The sequence below is a fragment of the Meriones unguiculatus genome, chromosome 11 (assembly GCF_030254825.1).
Source record: "Meriones unguiculatus strain TT.TT164.6M chromosome 11, Bangor_MerUng_6.1, whole genome shotgun sequence".
In the NCBI taxonomy this organism is placed as follows: Eukaryota; Metazoa; Chordata; class Mammalia; order Rodentia; family Muridae; genus Meriones; species Meriones unguiculatus.
In genome coordinates this window covers 9,428,467-9,447,574 of record NC_083359.1, presented here as the reverse complement: position 1 = coordinate 9,447,574, position 19,108 = coordinate 9,428,467, and the positions used below count along the sequence as shown (strand labels likewise).

At 46.8% G+C, this 19,108-nt stretch overlaps 1 protein-coding gene across 7 annotated transcripts in view; it reads left to right on the top strand.

Annotated features, from left to right (window-relative positions):
* Specc1 (sperm antigen with calponin homology and coiled-coil domains 1) overlaps positions 1 to 19,108 on the top strand; it is a 250,854-nt gene that overhangs the window by 30,317 nt on the left and 201,429 nt on the right. For 3 of the 7 annotated variants that reach the window (XM_060363566.1, XM_060363567.1, XM_060363571.1), the window contains exon 2: positions 11,177 to 11,297. The exons of 3 other annotated variants lie outside the window; for them this stretch is intronic. The gene's annotated coding sequence lies outside the window, so the exon portion shown is untranslated. Of the gene's footprint in view, positions 1 to 11,176; positions 11,298 to 12,478; positions 12,611 to 19,108 lie in introns of those variants that run through there. One more of the 7 variants, XM_060363569.1, reaches the window with a different exon arrangement.

Sequence of the window (19,108 nt, the reverse complement as noted above, 5' to 3'; positions counted from 1 at the left end):
ATACAGCAGGGATACAAAGTTAACAAACTGTAACTAATATAAAAAAATAAAAATTAAAAAAAAAAAAAGAAGGGGACACACTCTCTCTGAACTCTAGTCTCAGGTTGTAATCAGTGCTGTGGAGAAGTGGAGCATCGTGGGTGTGGTGCCAGAGTGCCCTGGGTCAAGTCTAGCAAGGGGCTGATATAGTTAATCATCAGCTCTTCGTCAGCATCTCACACGTTATCATCAAGGCAGCCCGGGGAGGAAGGAAAAGCCTGGATCCTACTTATCCGAGGACCTGTTATCTCGGGTTATCTACGTGCGCGCAGTGTGGCCTTCGGCAGATTGCTAACCTCGGATCTCAATAGCCCACAGCGGGAGAATCATGTGTAACTCATAGTGACGTGTTAAGAATTCAGTGTGAGGGGCAGAGAGGTGGCTCAGTGGGTAGAGGCAGCTGCACTAAGCCTTGACTCCCAGACTCACATGACAGAAGAGCAGAGCTGATTCCTCCACCCCCGCACTTGTTCGCCGGCATGAGTGTACCCCCTCATGTCGACCACAAATAAATGTAAATACTGTATTTTTTTAAATAATTAACATAAATAATTAACATAATTGACAACATAAGCAAAAAAGAAAAAAAATCCTAGAAGTGTTAGATCTTAATGGTTACTTTATTAATTTTAGCTAAAATATTATGTTTAATTACTTTGTTCAGCAATTTTTAAATAAAAAACTTCTCCATGATTTCTGTAAGTTTAATATCAGGTGGCTAATACGATGTGACACTTTAAACAGCTGTTGATGCCGCTTGTCACTGTGGTAACTGCCAGGCTGGGGAACTGCTGGGTACCAGCATCTTCATATCCGTGAGTCTTCATAGTTCGATGTTCACGTCCTGTTGGCCAGACTTTGGTGCAGTCATGCGCAGCAGAGAGGTGCTACGTTTCTACTGAGCATTGTGTTAGAGCAGGCTTCAGAAGGTTTGGAGGTCACCAAGCGAACTTACATGTACACAGGCAAAGCATCACACATATCAAATAAAAATAAATCTAAAAAAAGATGTGGTAAAAGGAAACGTTGGGCGCTCGGTCATTACGGCATGATGGCTTCCTCTGCTCTTAATCCATCGCCTCTAGGAAGTAAAGTGCCAGGCAGGAAGCTAGGTGTCCCCTTAGCAGCCCGAGAGGGGGGTCTTCCTGGCTGCTGCGTTAGCCATGGTTCTTGAGAATAGAACCAATAGCATGTACATATACACACCACATACACCATATACGGGTGCACACACGCGTTTATTCAGTCGGCTTATGTTGACATGGCAGCGTCGGCTGCCTCACCTGAAAGGTCAACCACCCGGTGGTTGCTCAGTCCACGGGTGAGGTGTCGTAGCACTTGGAGGTCCCGCCGTGGCTCTTTCTCACTGGAGAGGCTGAGAGCCTGCCAGTGACTCAGTGCATGGACCTGTGCGCCTCAGCAGCCCCAGGCTGGCAGCTGAAATCCTGCAGGGCTCCCGGAGAGCTGCTGTTCCTTAGCCAGCAGTGCAAGCCTCGCTCTTCTGTCACGGAAGGAATCAGCCAGTGGCGAGTACGACAGTCAAGTAAGCAAAGGAAGTGAGCAAAGGACACTCGTCTTCCTCTCTGGCTCTTTATCTAGGCTGCTTCCAGAAGGTACTTCCCACACTGGCACTGGTCTCCCCACATTAACTGAGGCAAAAGGGACAATTCTTTAATCGAGGATCCCTTTCCAGATGATTCTAATTCATAGCAAATTAATGTTAAAACAAGCTATAACAGCTGGGACCAGGATCTCCCAGTGGCCAGTTCTGCCTATTGGGCACGTGAGCTTGGATTAATCTTCCAGGTCCAGATGAAGCCCAGGAAAACGCTGAACTTGACCCAGTCAGCAAGGCCTCTGCTGGGATTCTGACCCCCAGCTGTGAGATAATGTATATTTTGTTTTAAGCGGTCAAGCGTTGTGAGCCATTTCTTATGCAGTGATAGGTAACCATTGCAGAGATTGACAAATCTGTCCTCTTAGTCCTGGTGAATTGCACCAATACGTCTTTGCTGTACAAAATCCAACCTGTGGCCAGGTCCTGCTTCTTCCAGAAGGATCTGTTGATATGGCAGGAATCACTGTCTCTCCAAAATCTGCAGTTGGGTTTGAGGCTTGTGAGGGCCATGGGCTTGTCCCGAGGACAGAATTGCCTGGTCTTTTCTGACCAGGGCCTCCTGACTCTCTTGAGGCTTCTGCTTGCCCTCCCCACAGGGAGCTGTGTGGCTGGAGCTGTGCTGTGCTTGGCTCTAGAAACTTGTCCAATTTCCAAGGCTCTTCCCCTCTTTCTTTCTTTGGAATAGAGTTTGCTTTTTTTTCTCCTTCTGACTCTTCTTCAGCAGGTCACAAGAAGCCAGTTTTTAGGCTGCCCTATTACCTGGATGCCTCAACTTTTCAGTATTTAGAATCATACTACAAATCCAGGAGCAAACGTGGCCAAGAAATAAGAGAGAGGGAACAAATGTATTGCCTGCAGCAGGAAGGGAGCCCCCAGGAGTTACCGTCAGAGCAATGCTCTCAAGCAAAGGAAGCGTGGAGATTTTCCTGGAGGCCCCTACACATGTTCATACAGGAAAGCACGTTAGGGGTGACAGCATGCCTGTGCATACTCAGTGTAGGACAGACACGGCTGCATGCTCGTTTTAACATCAGGAACAAGATGGCCGGACAGTGACATGTTTGGAAGGTTGGACATGGCCAGCTGTGCCGTAGGGATGATAGAGGAAGGCCTCGGGTGTGTTCCCTTTTCTCCAAGAAACCTCCAAGAGGTTTCAGGGGAAACAAAAGGAAAAGACTTTTTACATGTGTGTTCTCTTATGGGTGTCTCCTCACTTAGTGGCTTCCAGTACTCTGGTGTATCACTTGGAGATGCATAGAAACGTGTTAGTTGGGAACAGAGTTGATAGAATGAGAGAGAGAGACAGAGACAGACAGACAGAGGACAGAGACAGAGACAGAGAAAGACAGAGATAGAGATACACACACACACACACACACACAGAGTGTATGTGTGTGTTCGTGGGATTTATATTCTAGTTTATAGGCATCGTCCGGGCAACCCAACAATTGTCTCTCATGGAGAGGCTGATGATCTTGTAGTTGCTCATCCATGATGCTGGGTGTCTCAGTAGTACCAATCTCCCACTGAAGGTTGGAGGATTCCTGGAGAAGTGCTGGTCTTCAGTCTGCTTTGGAATCCCGAAGAAGCTGGTTCTAACAGCAGCTTAGGAATGATGCAGCACGGGGAGCCATGAGCTTGCCAGTGAGAGCGAGGGCAAGCAGGCAAGAGCAGTTTCTCTCTTCCATGTCCTGTTATCTGGGCTCCCGTCAGAAGGTACCAACCACATTTAGGGTGTAGCTTCCTGCTTCAGATAATCTGATCGAGAAAATGTCTCACAGGAGTGTCCAGTGGTTTGCAGCTTAGTTGATTCTGGACGCAGTCACAACCAAGGTTAGCCATCATGACCTTTCTGGCACACATTTGAGTTCTGGTCAATAGAGATCTTATACATGCAAAGACCTGTATTCTAATTACTCTCAGTGTGACTTGTATTCATCATCAGACCACACTGTGGTCTTTCTGAACTGGTGTAGTACTACAAAATCAAGAGCTGAAAACAATTTTAACAAACAGGAGCACAGACTAATATGTAAATGCCAGTGAACAAATATTATGACCATATCATTTTAACTGGGCTGTAGACAAATGACCAGTATTTGTAATATTCTTTAAACTTCAAACCTAATAGTTATGTTAACAGTGTAGATGGCCCAGTGGTTAAGATCACCTGCTGCGTGCGCTTTCAGAGGACTTGGGTTCAATTCCCAGTAACCCCATGGGCTGCTCACAAATGTCCGTAACTCCAGTTCTGACACTGGTCTTCTGGATCCCATATGTAATGCATACACACACACACACATGCATATATATCATACATACATGCATACACACATGCATGAATACACACACACACACACACACACACACACACACGCAAAACACCATTCAAATAAAGAACACCAAATAGACACAAAAAGAACGTAGCCACATGGCGGTCCTTTCAAAGAGAGACAAAATTAAGAGACGGAATGCTTGGACAGGGATATGAGGAGAAATGAAGGTTACATGTAATCATATGAAGTTTTTAAGAATAATAAAAAATTTTAAAGAGTATAACAGGATCCCAGTGAATATAACTTTACAACCTAAATATATGAAGTACATGTGAACAAATTTGTTTCTTTGGAACAGAAATTCACATCGTAGTATTTATTATTTATTTATTCATAGTATTTATTAAGACAGACTCTCACTGTGAATCTGAGTATTAGTTACTTTTCTACTGCTGTGATAAAACACCACGACCAAAGCAACTTACAGAAGGAAGGCTTTATTTGGGCCATGGTTCCAGAGGAGCAAGAAGCCATCTTGGCCGGGAAGCAGGCTGCGGGCACATTGGCTGAGCAGCAGCTGAGAGCTCACATTTTGAACCACAGACAGGAAGTGGAGATTTGGGATTTCTGGGATTTTACTCTTCATGGAAGCTTGGTCGTTGGGGTCCAGCACCTGTGATTATTGCCTCTGAGTTTGTGCTTTTTAAGTTTATGGTACTCGTAGACCCACAAGCTGCCTATGCCAGTTTGGGTAGATGATAAGAGATATGCCTTGGGGCTCCTTATGGTTTCAGCTGCTATCTAGTGGTTGACAGCTTAGTCAGTCATTGCTCAGGATCCCTCGCCAGCAAGGCCTGTGAAGGGCTGGGTTTTGCTTTTTAATTATATATGTGTCTGTGTGTCTCTCTGTGTGTGCTTCTCTGTGTGTGTGTGTGTCTGTGTGTGTGTGTGTGTCTGTGTCTCTCTATGTGCGTTTCTGTGTGTGTGTGTGTCTGTGTCTCTCTGTGTGTGTTTCTGTGTGTGTGTGTGTGTGTGTGTGTGTGTGTATGTGTGTGTGTGTCTGTGTGGGGGTAAATTAGGTGCCCGTGGAAAATGGAGGCATTGGATCTCCTGGAAGCTGGTACGAGAGGCAGTTGTGAACCAACAGAACTCGGGTCCATCGGAGAAGCGCTCTGTGCTCTTTTGTGAACTGAGACTTTTTTCCCTAAGATATTGTTTGAAAGTTTTTTCTATTACTGATCATACAGTACTCCCTAGCATGAAGATCACTGATTTTGGTCTCACTTTTTTCGTTTATTCAACAAACACTGGGCAGGTGTGCAGTGTGCGGGGCTCTGAAGCAGGACACAGACTGGGCAGTGTGCGGGGCGCTGTGAAGCAGGGCAGGAGTTTTGTCCCCAGGCTAACATGTGTGTGTGGCTTTCACTCCGCACTTTATTGCTTTTTCTATCTCTCCTGTTTTTCATATCTACTGTGTTTCAGACCCACAAAGTACTTTCAGTCTGTGCCCTCATTTACGATCTTGTTCTCCAGTGTGAACACATAGTAACAACTGTGGCATCGATCCTTTCCATGAGAGTTTAAAAGTTCTATTTTGTTCCATCTTTTTTCAGTTTCGACACACAAAAACATCATTTTGTGAAATTCAAAAAACGCAGGCTGCCGATATGACCCAGTGGTTAAGAGCACTGGTGCTCTTCCAGAGGGCCCAGCTCAATCCCCAGCACCTACATGGCTGCCTCACAACCACCCTCAACTCAGTCACAGGGAATCCAGCAGCCCAGGCATACACATACACAGACACAAAAACACATCTCTGTGTGTATGTGTGTGTCTGTAAACTAACATGATAAATCTTTAAAATAAATAAAAACAATATAGGTCTTTTAAAATCAAATATAGAAACAGTGAAATATGAAACATCTTCAACACGCCCACTCCGCTGACTCCCAAGGGCCACACAAACCAGCTCATCAGAGTGCCTGATGCCTCTGTCTGTCTCTGTCTTTCTCTGTCTGTCTGTCTCTCTTTGAGACGGGATATTACTTTGTAGTACAATTTGGTCTGGGCCTCTTCATGTAGCCCATGATATCTCAAAGTCATGCCTCAGCCTTCTGAGTGCTAGGCTTATTGGTGTGCTTGGCTTAATAACACTTCGATTTCTTTTTTAAAGATTAGCCCATACAACAGTTTTTAAAGTGTGTTATTGCTTTAGCTGAAGCTTATTGGCTATTGGTTAAGCATGAGTCTGTATGCTTGGTAGCCATTTGAACTTTTTGCTTTTATATCCTTTGCCTTTTTTTTTTCCCTGCTGGACTGTTTGTTTCTTCTTGAGTTAATTTTGGTAATCTATGTTTTCATAGAAAATGATCAGTTTGGCTTGGTTTAAAATCTATGTATATAATTATGCCCTCCTCCTTGTTTCTAGTTTGGGTATTTTTTTTTCCTTCCTTGATTAGATTTTTGGGGAGGTAATCTCTTGTTAATCCACTTGAAGCAGCTTGTACTTCTGTTAATCTCCAGGACTGTTTTTAAAATCTCCCTCTGCTTTGTTAATCAGTGCCGAATCCTTGTTCATCTCTGCTCTTTTCTGAAGTCCCTTTCTTCCACATCCACAGGCGTGGAAGCAAAGGTTCAAGCACACCCGCCACAGACTGTCATTCTCTGTCTTTCCTCCAACCCTCCCACCCACCACCACAAACACACCCATAATCCCAGCACTCAAGAGACTGAGCCTGGGGGGGGGGTGGTAAGTGAAAGAAAACCTCCTGACCAACCAGCAAGCACACACAGGTAGTTCCGAATCAGCTAAGACGTGAGGCGTCCAGAGCCAGAGACATTGAGGTGAGACTGTTCCCTTGACTAGCGATAAGGTGGCTTTGAAAATAGTGACTGATCTACGACAACAAGCAGACAGGTTTTCCCCTGAGATAAGAGAACCCCGAGGAAGGTTGACCTTTCATTCCTACCTGGAGACCCGAATAAAAATAAATTAAACAAATAAAAAAACATTGGCGATCTCGTCATACTCATTTTTAAATTCTGTTTTTATTTGGGGTGTTTAGGCCTCTGCCTCCCTTCCACCCTCCCAACCCTAGGTAGGAGAGACCTCTTTAGCGGGGAGAGGGATCGAAGACCCTTTACTTCTCTAGGGCCAGTGGGTCTTTGAAGGATGTACCAGTCTCCATCAAGAGCAAACGCGGCTAGGAGTCTCCTCCAAGCCCCTGCGCCCCTGCGCCCCGAAACGTTTCTTTCGGTCTGTCTGCTCCAAACCACCACACTGTCTCTGGTCTCTCCAAACTGCCGCTAGCCATATGCCAACACCACACTACAAGGCTTGCTCTTTCCGGGTTCCCGTATTTATATCCTCAAAAAGCCCTAGACCAGGCCCCTTCCCATGATGCTTGAGGCGGGCTGTTACCAGCTGTCAAAAGCCACGCCCCACACGAGACAATTATCAGCTGTGGACAACTAAAGCCCAACTAAAACCCCACGCTTGGGATTAAAACAAAGGCCTATTTACATAACAAAGCTGAGTTTACAAAGAAACTAAAACCTCCATTACACGATCCCTGGTTGGTGGATAACCAAACAGGCCACGTTGGTAGAAGGATAAGCTCTTTGAGTTGGAGTCATCAGGGAAGGAGGTGTGTGAGACCAACAGCAGAGTGAAAGAACCAGGAAAGAGGGAGAAGCCAGAGGCTTCAACTCCATGTGAGCCAAAAAACGAGCCAGGCTCCGTTCAGGATGAGTGTGCTAATGGGGCTTGGGCGGGGCGGGGTGGCATCACATATCCTGGATCTTAAGGTCAGGAAGTGTGATGGATGATCGCGTCCCGAGTCAGGCTGAGGATGGGCCCTTGTAGTTTACACTCTTCCCCAGATTAGTTTGACGTCTGTTTTAGAATCCAAAGAAGTAGCTGACCTCCTGTCTCCGAAGCCAGGGACCGAGGCTCAGTGTAGATGGCAGGTGTGCGATGCCAGGAGCAGAGGGTGGCCCCTGCGGGGTGTGAGGACAGAGGAGGGTCTGTTTGTCCTTGGAGGCAAACTCATCTCACACCCCACGTGACCTTTGGAGGTTGTGCTACGTGACCTCAGGGAGTGCACTCGGCTGGCGTTACAGGGACTTGGGTGCTTTTGAAAACTGCAACCCTCCCGACACATGACGACTTGTCTGACTCGTCGGCAGACTCGTTCCTTGCTCCCAGTCATGTATTTAGGGAGAGAGCTGCGCCTACGCGGTGAACCTTGTCTCCTAGCCCTCAAACGTCGGCTTCACTAGCCGTCCCCTGCCCACTGTAATTAGTTCTCTCTGTATAATTTCCTACCATGAAATGTGGTGCTTTAGAATGAAATTAAAGTGATCTGAGGAGATGTTCTGGTTCACAGAGAAGGCAGGTTCCTCTTAGCAGGAACAAGTATAGACAGACATTATAGATCTCCCAGAGGGCAGCATCATATAATTGGATCTTTAAATGTCACCTAAAGTCTCTGGTGTGACAAGGGACCCTGAGACTCTTGTGTGACACTGTTAGGAAAGGGGGAACCCAGAGGTAGGGCATGCCTTAGAGAGGATAAGGAAGCCTCTGACTCCTACTCTTCCTCCATTTTGCATCCTGGCCATGGGAGGGCAGCTCCACCATGCCCCAATTCCTTGTCACAGGCTGGGGAGCCGTGGCCCCACTGACTACGGGTTGAAGCCTCCAAGGGTAAACCTTTCTCTCCTTTAAGTTGATTATCTCAGGTGTTTTGTCATGGTAACGGAAAGTTGTCCAGTGAATGCCATTCCGTACTTTGTCAATTTTCGTATTTTGTTTTGTGTAATCATTGTGACCTGTGGCCCTCAACCTGTGGGTCGTGGCCCCTTCCACGGGGGTTACATATCAGATATCCTGCCTATTGGACATTTACTTTATAGTAGCATATTCATAACAGTGGCAAAATTACAGTTATGAAGTAGCAATGAGAATAATTTTATGGTTGGGGTTCACCACAACATGAGGAACTGTATTAAAGGGTCACAGCGTTTAGGAAGGCTGAGAGACACTGTCTAACCCACTATCTGTTAATAAACGCTGGGTCTGTTTCTGGCTAGATGAAACCTGGGAACTCATGAAGAGTTTAAGGCCCCTCCCCAACTCCGGGTGTATGTCCTGCCATCCCAGAGCTTCCATTCTTCTCCTTCCCCTCTGCTGTCACACAAGAATCACCAGGACACTTTTTTTCTGGCAGTCCTTGTAAAATTAGTCCAACATCTGTTTGCTACTCATTCAGAATCACTTTCCTTTCTTGACTTTGTGCTAGTTATTTTTAGGGTTGATCAATTTATGCTCCAGTAGCAAAACAGAGCGTTTTTAAAGGTTTGGTTTGGGTGAGGATGGAGGGAATTCTTGTCCTTTGGCGATCTGAACCGTGAACTTGGCAGGCTGGGCCGCCGCAGTTCCTTCAGCTGCAGGGCGCTGGTCTGGGCTTGGCCTCCTGGACACTCCCCAGCCTCCAGATTCACGGATGCCTCTGAGTGGCACGATAGTCAGTTTCCTCACTCTGAAAGCGATGCCGGCGCTTGCAGAGGAAATGGACGACGGCTACAATTAAGAAAGCCCTCCTCCGTCTGGTGGGGCTTGCTTTCTGCAGTGTGAGCTGTGGTGTTGTACAAATGGCATCTGCTGCTGCGGGGTCCGTTAAGCAGCATCTTGCCAAAAATACAGCTTTCACTGTTAGGTAATGTTGCTGCTCCCCCTGAGCACTTACATCTTAGCAAGAGGCTAATGTAGTGGGTTAAAAGTCCAGTTGTTTATAAAGAGAGACAGGTAAAATATTAACATTCACTGTTTACACCATATTATTTTTAAGTGCAAATGACCATGAATACTGTCTTCTTGAAGACGTTTTTGGCAAAAAGAAGCAGTATCTATCATTTGTGTATTTTCTTGTTCTAAAGAAAGTAGTTGTCAGATGTGGTGGCACACACCATTAATCCCAGCATTCAGGAGGCAGAAGCGAGAGGATTTCTACCTCTGAGAGTTCGAGGCCAGCCTGGTCTACATAGTGAGTTCCAGGACAGCCAGGGCTACACAGAGAAACCCTGTCTCAAAAAAACAAAGGGGTGGGAGGGGAGAGAGCAGTTATGTCCTATAGATAAAAATATGTAAATACATATTATTTTATAGTGACCCCCAAGTTGTCAAATATTTACTGGAGTGTAGAAAAATTTTTAAAGCCTAAAGAAACTTACAACTTGTGTCACCTTATTAGTCAGTGAGAATCTTTTTTTGTTGTTGTTTTGTTCTTTGGGTTTTTATTTTTTTTTTTTGGTTTTTGTTTTTTGTTTGTTTTGAGACAAGGTTTCTCTGTGTAGCCCTGGCTGTCCTGGAACTCACTCTGTAGGCCAGGTTGGCCTTGAACTGGGGAAAATGCCTCCTGAGGGCTGGGATTACAGGCCTACACACCACCATCCAGCAACACAGAGCTTGAAAACCATTTTCAGTAAGTATAAGTGTGGGTTCTTATCATTTATGATCTGTATTTTCCAAAAATATATAGTCATTGGTCTGTATCACAACTTATTTCCAATATTACCTTTTAAATTAAGAGAGACTTCACTTGCCAAGTAATTCAGAGCTTAAAAAGATCTTCCCCTTTCTTTGTTTCTGATTCCTGAGCAGTGTCCGTCAGACTGTCCACACAGATAGGTTACGCTCTGCTGGAAATGGAACAGTTCCATTTGTGTGTCTTATGTGGCAGCTCACCACTGCCTGTAACTCCAGGTCTGGAGGATCTCTCGCCCTCTTCTGGTCTCTGTGGTCACTAGCACAAGGTGCACAGACACGCTTGCAGGCAAAACACCCATGCTTATGCAAAAGTAAAATAAATATGTATTTTTAAAAGCTCATTATTCACAGCTAAGGGACATTTCCAAAGCGGACATTTCCAAAGTGGGTTGGAAGTCATTAACAGCACTTGTTATTATACGTATTTGTGTGTGAGTGTGTATTTGAATGTGTGTGTAAGTGTGCATATGTATGTGTGAGTGTGCATGCTAACTCTGTGGGGGGCTGGGAATCAGAAGGCGATGCTTCGGATTTGGTTCCTTCCTTCTCCCCTGTGCTCTGGGGGTCCAGCTCAGGTGCCTGTCAAGCGTGGGTGGCCAGCGCCCTTACCTCCTGGCCGCCTTACTGGCTCTGGGATCCTGCTCTTGGAGGATACATCTTGACCCCAGCCCTTCTGTCCTCTGGTTTTCCTAGCTGCCGTGAGGAGCGCTGCTTGGCTGTGCCATACCACAGCACAGAGACAATGACGGGAAGCATCTATGGACTTCTGAAGCTCCGAGCCGGACTAACACATCTAGTGCAGGCGGAGGGCAAGGTGCTGTTTCTGACCATCGCACAAGGGTGAACTATCTGGACACACTGTGATGCGACCAGATAGATTTTAACCTGTTTCATTCATTGTTGTCTATAGTCAAGGTTACCCTGATCATGATCGTTCACACAGCTCTGTGTACATAATCGTTATTTTTGTCACGGCTGTGATAAAATGCCTGATAGAGGCGGCATAAAGGAGGAAGGGCCTGGTTTAGCTCTCCAGAGGTGGGTGCACTAGGAGCTCATAGCTGCCTCTCCGTCTGGTCAAGAGCAGGTGTTAGAGAAAGCTCCAGCTGGAACCAGAATCCAGTGTGACCGCCGAGGACCCACCTCCAAGTGACTCCAGTCAGGCTCCGTGCCCTAAAGGGTTTCAGAGCATCCCAAAGCGTCTGTCACCAGCTGAGGAGCACACGGGCCTCACCCTGGGACGATTACAGGGTTGGCCTGTGACTGTGTCATAGCCTGTAATTGCACCAGTGGGCGACTGCGCCAGAGATTGTGTGTGCATGCATGTTGGTCCCGTCCTGTTGCTGGCCTTGACATTTCGTTTATGGTGGATTCTGCCTCTTTTTCCCAGGCTGTTTTCTTGGTGCTCACCAGCACCGAGTTTCCTGCACATGCTTCCCGCACAGTGCCGCTGCCCCCATCGCTGCAGCTAGCGGCCACGGGGGCTTGTGGAGTAGTGGCAGGGGGCACGCAAGCCAGGTTTTAGGAGGATGGGCATATCATGTGGGAGCTTTCTGAATTAAAAAATTAAGTGTGAACCTATTTATTTTGGATGAAAAAAGCAATCAGAACAGATTCCTGAAGGCCGGGTGGTTCCCGGGCCTCTGAGATCTTTCGAGAGCTTCCTGGTTCCTGACTTCCTGTCAGCCTAGAACTCTCCAGCCAGCAGCTCTCATGGGGACCCTGAGGCTCGAGGGCAGACCCGCTTTGTCTTTTGGTTAGATGTCTCAGGGTATTTTGTGCATGCCGCTGTGGTTTGAAGAAGTTCCCTTTTATTCCTAGCCAGCCAAACATCTTTACACATTTTGGAGAAGTGTAAATAAAGTGCTTGGGACGCAGTCAGAGAGAAATTTGATTTTTGCATCATGTGTGTATGTGAACTTGTAAGTGGGGGGGGAAGGGAGAGCGAGACGGGGGAGAGCGAGAGGCTTGGGGAGCAGGGCCCGCCTGCTTCCTGAGCAGGCCTTGCCCAAGTGCTGCCTGAATGTGGTTTTCCTCTCAGGCAGCCGCTGGCTCAGAATAGTGCAGCGGGGTGTACCGGCTGAGGCCAGCAGCTCCCCGGAGGCGCGAGGAGCCCAGGGCTTCGCAGTAAGTACGGAGCTGGTTGTTATTTAAGGCTGCGGTGGAAGATCTAGGGAGATGGCTTCGTCTAGGGTAGAGGTCCTGCAGCAGCGGCAGCCATCCACTCTTCTGCCGTGCTCGGACTCCAGAAGGCCAACGCTGCACGCCTGCTTTGGGGCCAAACACTCGTTTGATACTCATGTGCTATCTTGGAAGGGAAACAGGCTTCTTGTGGGTCCCTTTTTTTTTTTTTTTTTCCGTCGTGCAAAGTCAGGATGATTCATGCTGAAGTTACTGAGTAAACTTCTGCCGAGAAACCTTCTTCCTGGGTGCTAGTGGCTAGGGATGCCCAGCACACGCCTCATAAGCAAGGTGACTAGAGCTGCCTGGTTCTTTTGGGTAAGGGGAGAAGGCTAAAGTCCTGTGGAGAAAAACCTCCAGCTAGAGGGGTTCTTGGCCTACTGAAGGTTCTAGAGTCCTTTTCTTCCTTGGAGGACATCAGCATTGCTTATCTAGCCGAGGGGTAGATTCTGCTCCAGGGTGCAGAATTTCAAAGTAATGAAAGGACAGTGGCCTTGGCTTTTCTAGGAAGCCCCGAATTCCTTGCTTTCTTCTGTGTCTCAATACTTTGACATATTTTCCAAAGGAGTCTGGATTTTTATTCTTAGTTTCTACTCTGTCTTCTGGGAATGCAGCTGGGGCTTTGATTTTCTTTTCCGGTCCACTCTAACTTTTTTTTTGTTTTGTTTTGTTTTTGGAATCGTTTAGCTCAGCAATGCATGGAGTTCGTATTGTAAGTTGCAAAATGCAGCCTCCCTTCCAGAATGCAAAGGTGAGGGCGTGTTTCTGCAGCTCCTGGATGACTCCTCCTCCAGGTGGCTCCTTTTGTCCCAGTTCAGTTCCATTCTTTTTTCTCTCTGTGTCATATGGGGGTCTTTTTTAGGGTAGCTGGGTTCCAGTTTTCTCAAATCTTCTTTTCACCAAGGGAGTTACTGTCAAGTGCCATCTAGACAGAAACCCCCAAAGGCAGAGGAGAGTGCCAGATGAGCCACACTCAGCTTTCATTTAAAACTCGGGAATTGGAAATGAACTCCTGCATGTAAGCTATCTTAAAAAAAAAAAAAAAAGCTCATTTCAGTTTTATTTTTCAAATGTTAAATGATGAAAGCAATATTTTGGAGTTCTCACCGTGGGACAAGCAAAGCTGTCATGTGTTTTGTGAGCACTATTCCATCCATTCCTTGCCCCTGAGGCTTTGTGGCCTCTACTTCACAAGTGAAGGTGGGAGCAAGGCAAGGTCAGACAGCCAGACAGACAGTGCAGGTGGAATGGGAAGTCTTGCCTTGACTTCCTGGTCCAGCTGGGCTCTGGTACGGCAGCAGAGAGCCATTTAGGTATTGCTTACTGCCTGCCTCCCACCCTTTGAAATTATTTTTGTTTTTTTAAGACCTAGTTTCTTTGTGTAGCCTTGGCTGTCCTGGAACTCACTCTGTAGACGACGTTAAATTAAAACAAACAAACAAAAAAACCAAAAAGCCAGGTATGGTGACTTTGATCCTAGCATTCAGAGCGCAGAGGCAGATAGATCACAGTGAGTTCTAGACCAGCCAGGTCAGTAAGACACTGTCTCAGTAATCAACCAATTGCTCAATTAATTCATTGAAAAAAAATTAAAAAAAAGTTAAAACTAAAGATTAGGTTGTTTTATTTCTTCTCTCTTCTCCCTCTCCTTCTCTCTTGTTCTCCTTCCCACTCTTTTTTCCTCCTACCCTTCCATTATTCCTCCCTTCCTTCTTTTCTTCCTTCCTTCCGTTTCTTGCATTATAACTAATACTTCATTAACTTTCTTTGGTCAAAGAATGTTTCCAGAGTTTATGGGCTGTATCTGTAAATTTGCCAGTGTGGGATCACTGGGTCAAAGGGTGTTCATACGTCCTGTATGTCACAGGCCTGAACAGAGAGCCTAGTGTGATGTGTATGCTGTAGCCCTGAGCTGCTCCAGGCCTGGTGCAGGCTTTTCAGCGGTGCCTGGCATGTGCTTCGGGGTTACTTTCCAACCACTGTGTGGGAGTGTTCGGTGTTAATTTTATCTGTTTGCCCCATGGAGATGACAAGGACTGAGACAGAACATCCTTGCAGCTTGTTTGACTGTGTCTTACAGTCTTGCACCTGTTTGCTGCTGATTTTCATGGGGTCCTAGTGGAATATAGGTAAGGTTAACCTTGGGTGTCAACTTGATTTGACGGAGAATGCTGAAGAGATTCAGAAAGCACACTCAGGGTGTTCTGTGAGGGCTTTTCTACAGAGGTCTAGAGGGCGATTCAGACTTAACCAATGCTTTAATCCAGCCACAGTTTCAGAATTGAGGAGACTTTGGCTTTGGTGGGAAGGTGGGAGGTGGGGCTGGTTAGAGGACTATAGTCCTGAGGTGTGCCTCTGTCAGTCCCCTTCCTGTTACCCTTGCTCTGGTTCCTTCGAGAGAGGGGCAGCCCCTCCCGCAGCCCTCTAACCCAATCATGGACGGAAGCTTTGAAAGAGAGAGACCCTCACTTCCTGAGGCTGTTTCTATCAGGCATTCGATCACAGCTCGATGTCTGTCATGGTTTTGCCAGTTACTTTTCCCAGCTCACAGTTAACCTTCTAAAGGTTTTTCGTGGATCTGGGAAGATGCCAAGAAGGTTAAACGCTGCCTGCATACACTCCAGGGAGCTCACAGCAGCCTGGAACAGTTCTCGGGTATCTGTCACCTTCTTCACCTTCTGGCCTCTGTGGGCACCACAACTCACCCCCACAGGCACCAGAAATGACCCCCTACCCCCATAATATGCATAATTATAACAACACAAATCTTCAAAGTTGAATTTGGTAGATGATTGCTTAGCCATATGCAAGACCCTGGGTTTAATTCCTATAATTTTAATCCCTAAAATCCCTAACGTAAGTAGGAAATAAGTAAAATAAAATGAGCCATTGGGAAAGCACAGAGGCCGTCATTCTGTGTTCTTTTCCACAGTTGAAACTGTTTTGTTTTTTCTGAGCCTTCCCGTCTAAGGTTTTCATTTCCTCCTAGCATTTACTCTGCTGGATGACGTGGAAGGTAGATTCAAGCTGACATTTTAAAACACACTAAACCATTTCCCTAATATTGTTTATAAGTAACCCCATGCTCTCTGATATATTTTTAAAGATTTTTATATCTGCGTATGTGCATGTGTATGGGTGTGTGTGTGTGTGTGTGTGTGTGTGAGTACAGTGGCTGCAAGAGGCCAGAAAAAGGTGTTGCATTCCCTGGTATGGTGATGAGTTGCCTGAGGGAGTTGCTGCTGGGAGTTGAAAGCTCAGCTTCCGCAGCAGCAGGAAGCACTCTCTCCAGCTCTGCTTTTTCATATTTCATGTCTTTTTGTTTGTTTGTTTGGTTTTGGTTTTTTTTGTTTTTTGTTTTTTCAAGACGAGGTTTCTCTGTGTAGCCCTGGCTGTCCTGGAACTCGCTCTGTAGACCAGGCTGACCTCAAACTCAGAGCTCCTCCTGCTTCTGCCTCCTAAATCCTATAACGACTTGGGATAATTGTGTGTGTGTGTGTGTGTGTTGGATTTCTGTCTCTTTAGCATACCACGGTAACTTATTCTTTTGTTATATGTAGGGAGAAAGGAATGTATACAGTAACTGTGTCAAAACAAGGTAGTGTTTTTTGAAGGTGAAGAAATAAAAACTACACTTTCAAACACACACATGTATCCATATATACATGTGTCTGGTGTACATAGGCAGAGTTTGCATGTTATTATATGTATGCATAAATGAGCATTGTGTATACTTTATGGAGTCAAATATGCAGTCCTTTGGGGCTTACAGAAACCTTGTATGTAATCTGGAGACGGGGGAACCGCTGCACCACAGAGGCAGGCGGAGAGAAGCGTGCGGAACACACTTGCTGCAAAGGCTGTTGTATAACGAGGAACTCCCCCGTATCAGAAGAAAAAAAAACAAAAACAAGAAGAAATGGTCAGAGTTTTCAAATGGATGATTCCCAGCGGAATACGGGAGGCCAACAAATACGTGAGGTTCAGTCTCGTAGTCACAGTGGGAGTGCGCATTCAGTGCGATGCGTGGCCATTCGGCAGAACACTGACGGGGATAATGCCAGGGACAGGGCCACGTGGCCTGGAGCCTCAGCAGCACAGCTATCAGGAGCAGAGATCAGTGAAGCGCTTTTGTCTGACCAGTTCACAAAGCGCATTAAAATGCAAACGATGCACACTGCACACCCCGCATTTCTCTCAGAAAACACCTTGGGCTTCTTGATTTAGCTTAGAAAATACCATGGTGGCACAGGCCTGGAACCCCGGCACTCTGGAGCAGGGGCAGGCAGATCTCTGTGAGTTCAAGGGCAGCCTGGTCTACATAGTGAGTTCCAGACCAGTCATCGCTACATAGTGACCCGTCTCAAACAAACAAACAAGGTAAAACCATACATTTTGTGTAGTTGTGCGTGTATGTGTGTGCATGCAGGCTTTTGTGCACAGGCATGCGGAGGCCACGGGTTAACAGCGCTCAGGTTTTTCCCTCAGCTGTGACAGGACCTGTCTGTACCTGGAGCTCATTGATGCGGCTAGCCCAGACAGCTAACAAGTGCCGAGACTGTCATGTCTCCGCCGCCCAGCACCGGGGATCCAGGCACTTGCCACCATGCCTGGGTCCTCATGCTTGTATGATGGGCACTTTAACAACTGAGCATCTTCCCGGCCCCAGACTGTCCATTTTAAAGCAAGACTATATGGTGCGATCAAATCTTGTCAAAATCCCTACTGTTGTGTTAGGAAACATTTTTATAGAAACGTGAGAATTCATTTTTAAAAGCACTAGATGTGCGATGCCAAGTGGCCTGTCATGGCTTTACCTCCGAACAGGGACATAGGCCACTTTCTCTTCGGGTGGGTATACTATAGTGTTGGAATTTCTCATGAGCCTGCATTTGTATATTTATGTAACATAAATAGATAATCAGGAAACTTCTCAGACCCTCGGGTGAGGAGATTCTTGGGGACAGGATCCCAGATGTAGAAACGGGGGGTTGGGAATGGTAGATGACAGATTGTAACAGCAGTGAGCATTTGGGAGGCAGTGGAAGCCTGGGTTAGGTTATAGAAAAGGAAACAAGGAACTCGTTGAGAAAGCTGAACTCTAAGTACCGGAGGACAAGCTACATGTGCCCGGCCAGCCTCTCCCCTGCTCCTTCCCAGTTCCCAGGCTTAATGTGCTACCTACTGAGCTCAGCGGCGCCCCCAGAGCACTGTCTTTTAATCTCTTCGTTTAAAGGCGGCCACCTGAGGTTCGAAATAACCCTACATCCAGTTTCTTAATCTGTTTCCTGTTGCTATAACAGAAGACGGGACGCCGAGTACTTTCTGTATAAAATAGCGGTTTAGCGGGTCTGAGCTCACAGTTTGGGAGGCAGAAGGACAAACTGTGCAGCCCCAGGCGTTCAGCCTCTACGGAGGGCGGGCATTCTAGCTAGATGACAGCATGGTGGACGGCCTCCTGGAGGGAGCTGATGCGTGAGTGTTCTTTTTATAACCATCTGTTCTCGCCTGAACTAGCAGCAGTCCCAGGAGTGCTGTGGTGATTGCTTCTGGAGGGCACCTCCAGCCCCTTGGCTGTCTTTAGTCAGGACCCAACGCTTTCAAATTTACCTTAAAACTCTTTCCTCCCCTCCTTCCTTCCTTCCTTCCATCCTCCTTCTTTCCTTCCCTCCTTACTTATTTCCTTCTTCCTTTGTTCCTTCCTTCCCTCCTTTGTTTCTTCCTTCAGTCCTTCCTTTCTCCTTCCATCCTTCCTTTGGGTTTTCCTAGAGAGGGTCTCACTGTTTAGCCTTGGCTGGCCTGGAACTCAACTTTGTGGACCAGGCTGGTCTTGAACTCACATAAGCCCACCTGCCTCTGCTTCCCTAGTTCTAGGATTAAAGGCCTGCCCCCTCCCCAGCTAGCCTTAGTTTTTTTAAATAAACAAATTGTATTGAGTCCAATTTGTACCCCTTACATATTCCAGCATGGGGCTCTTCACTGGAGCGTAGTTGACTGAGTCTCCTTCCCCCGGGGTCATCAACTGTCTCTACCACTGCTCACAGGGCGGGGTTATGCACACATGCACACACACACACACACACACACACACACACACACACCCGTGAACGTTGACTGGTGCAGGTCTGGTGCTGGGCAACCACAGCAGCCATGAACTTATGAGAGTGGCGGTCCTGTCACATCCCAGAGACTGTTTCTGCCCTCCCCGGTCTCTGGCTCCTAGAGTCTTCCCAAGCCCCTCTTTTGTGGTGATCCCACTTATGAATGGCTGTGCCCTTGCCATTTATCCTCTACACTCATATCAGTTGTTAACTTCTGTGCTAATGGTTATCCACCACAGAGAAATCTCTCTGGTGAGGTCTGAGAGCTGCACTAACATAGAGATGTAAATCTGGAGGGCAGCTTGATGCAGTGTCCACTGAGCAGAACGACTGTGGTGGACTC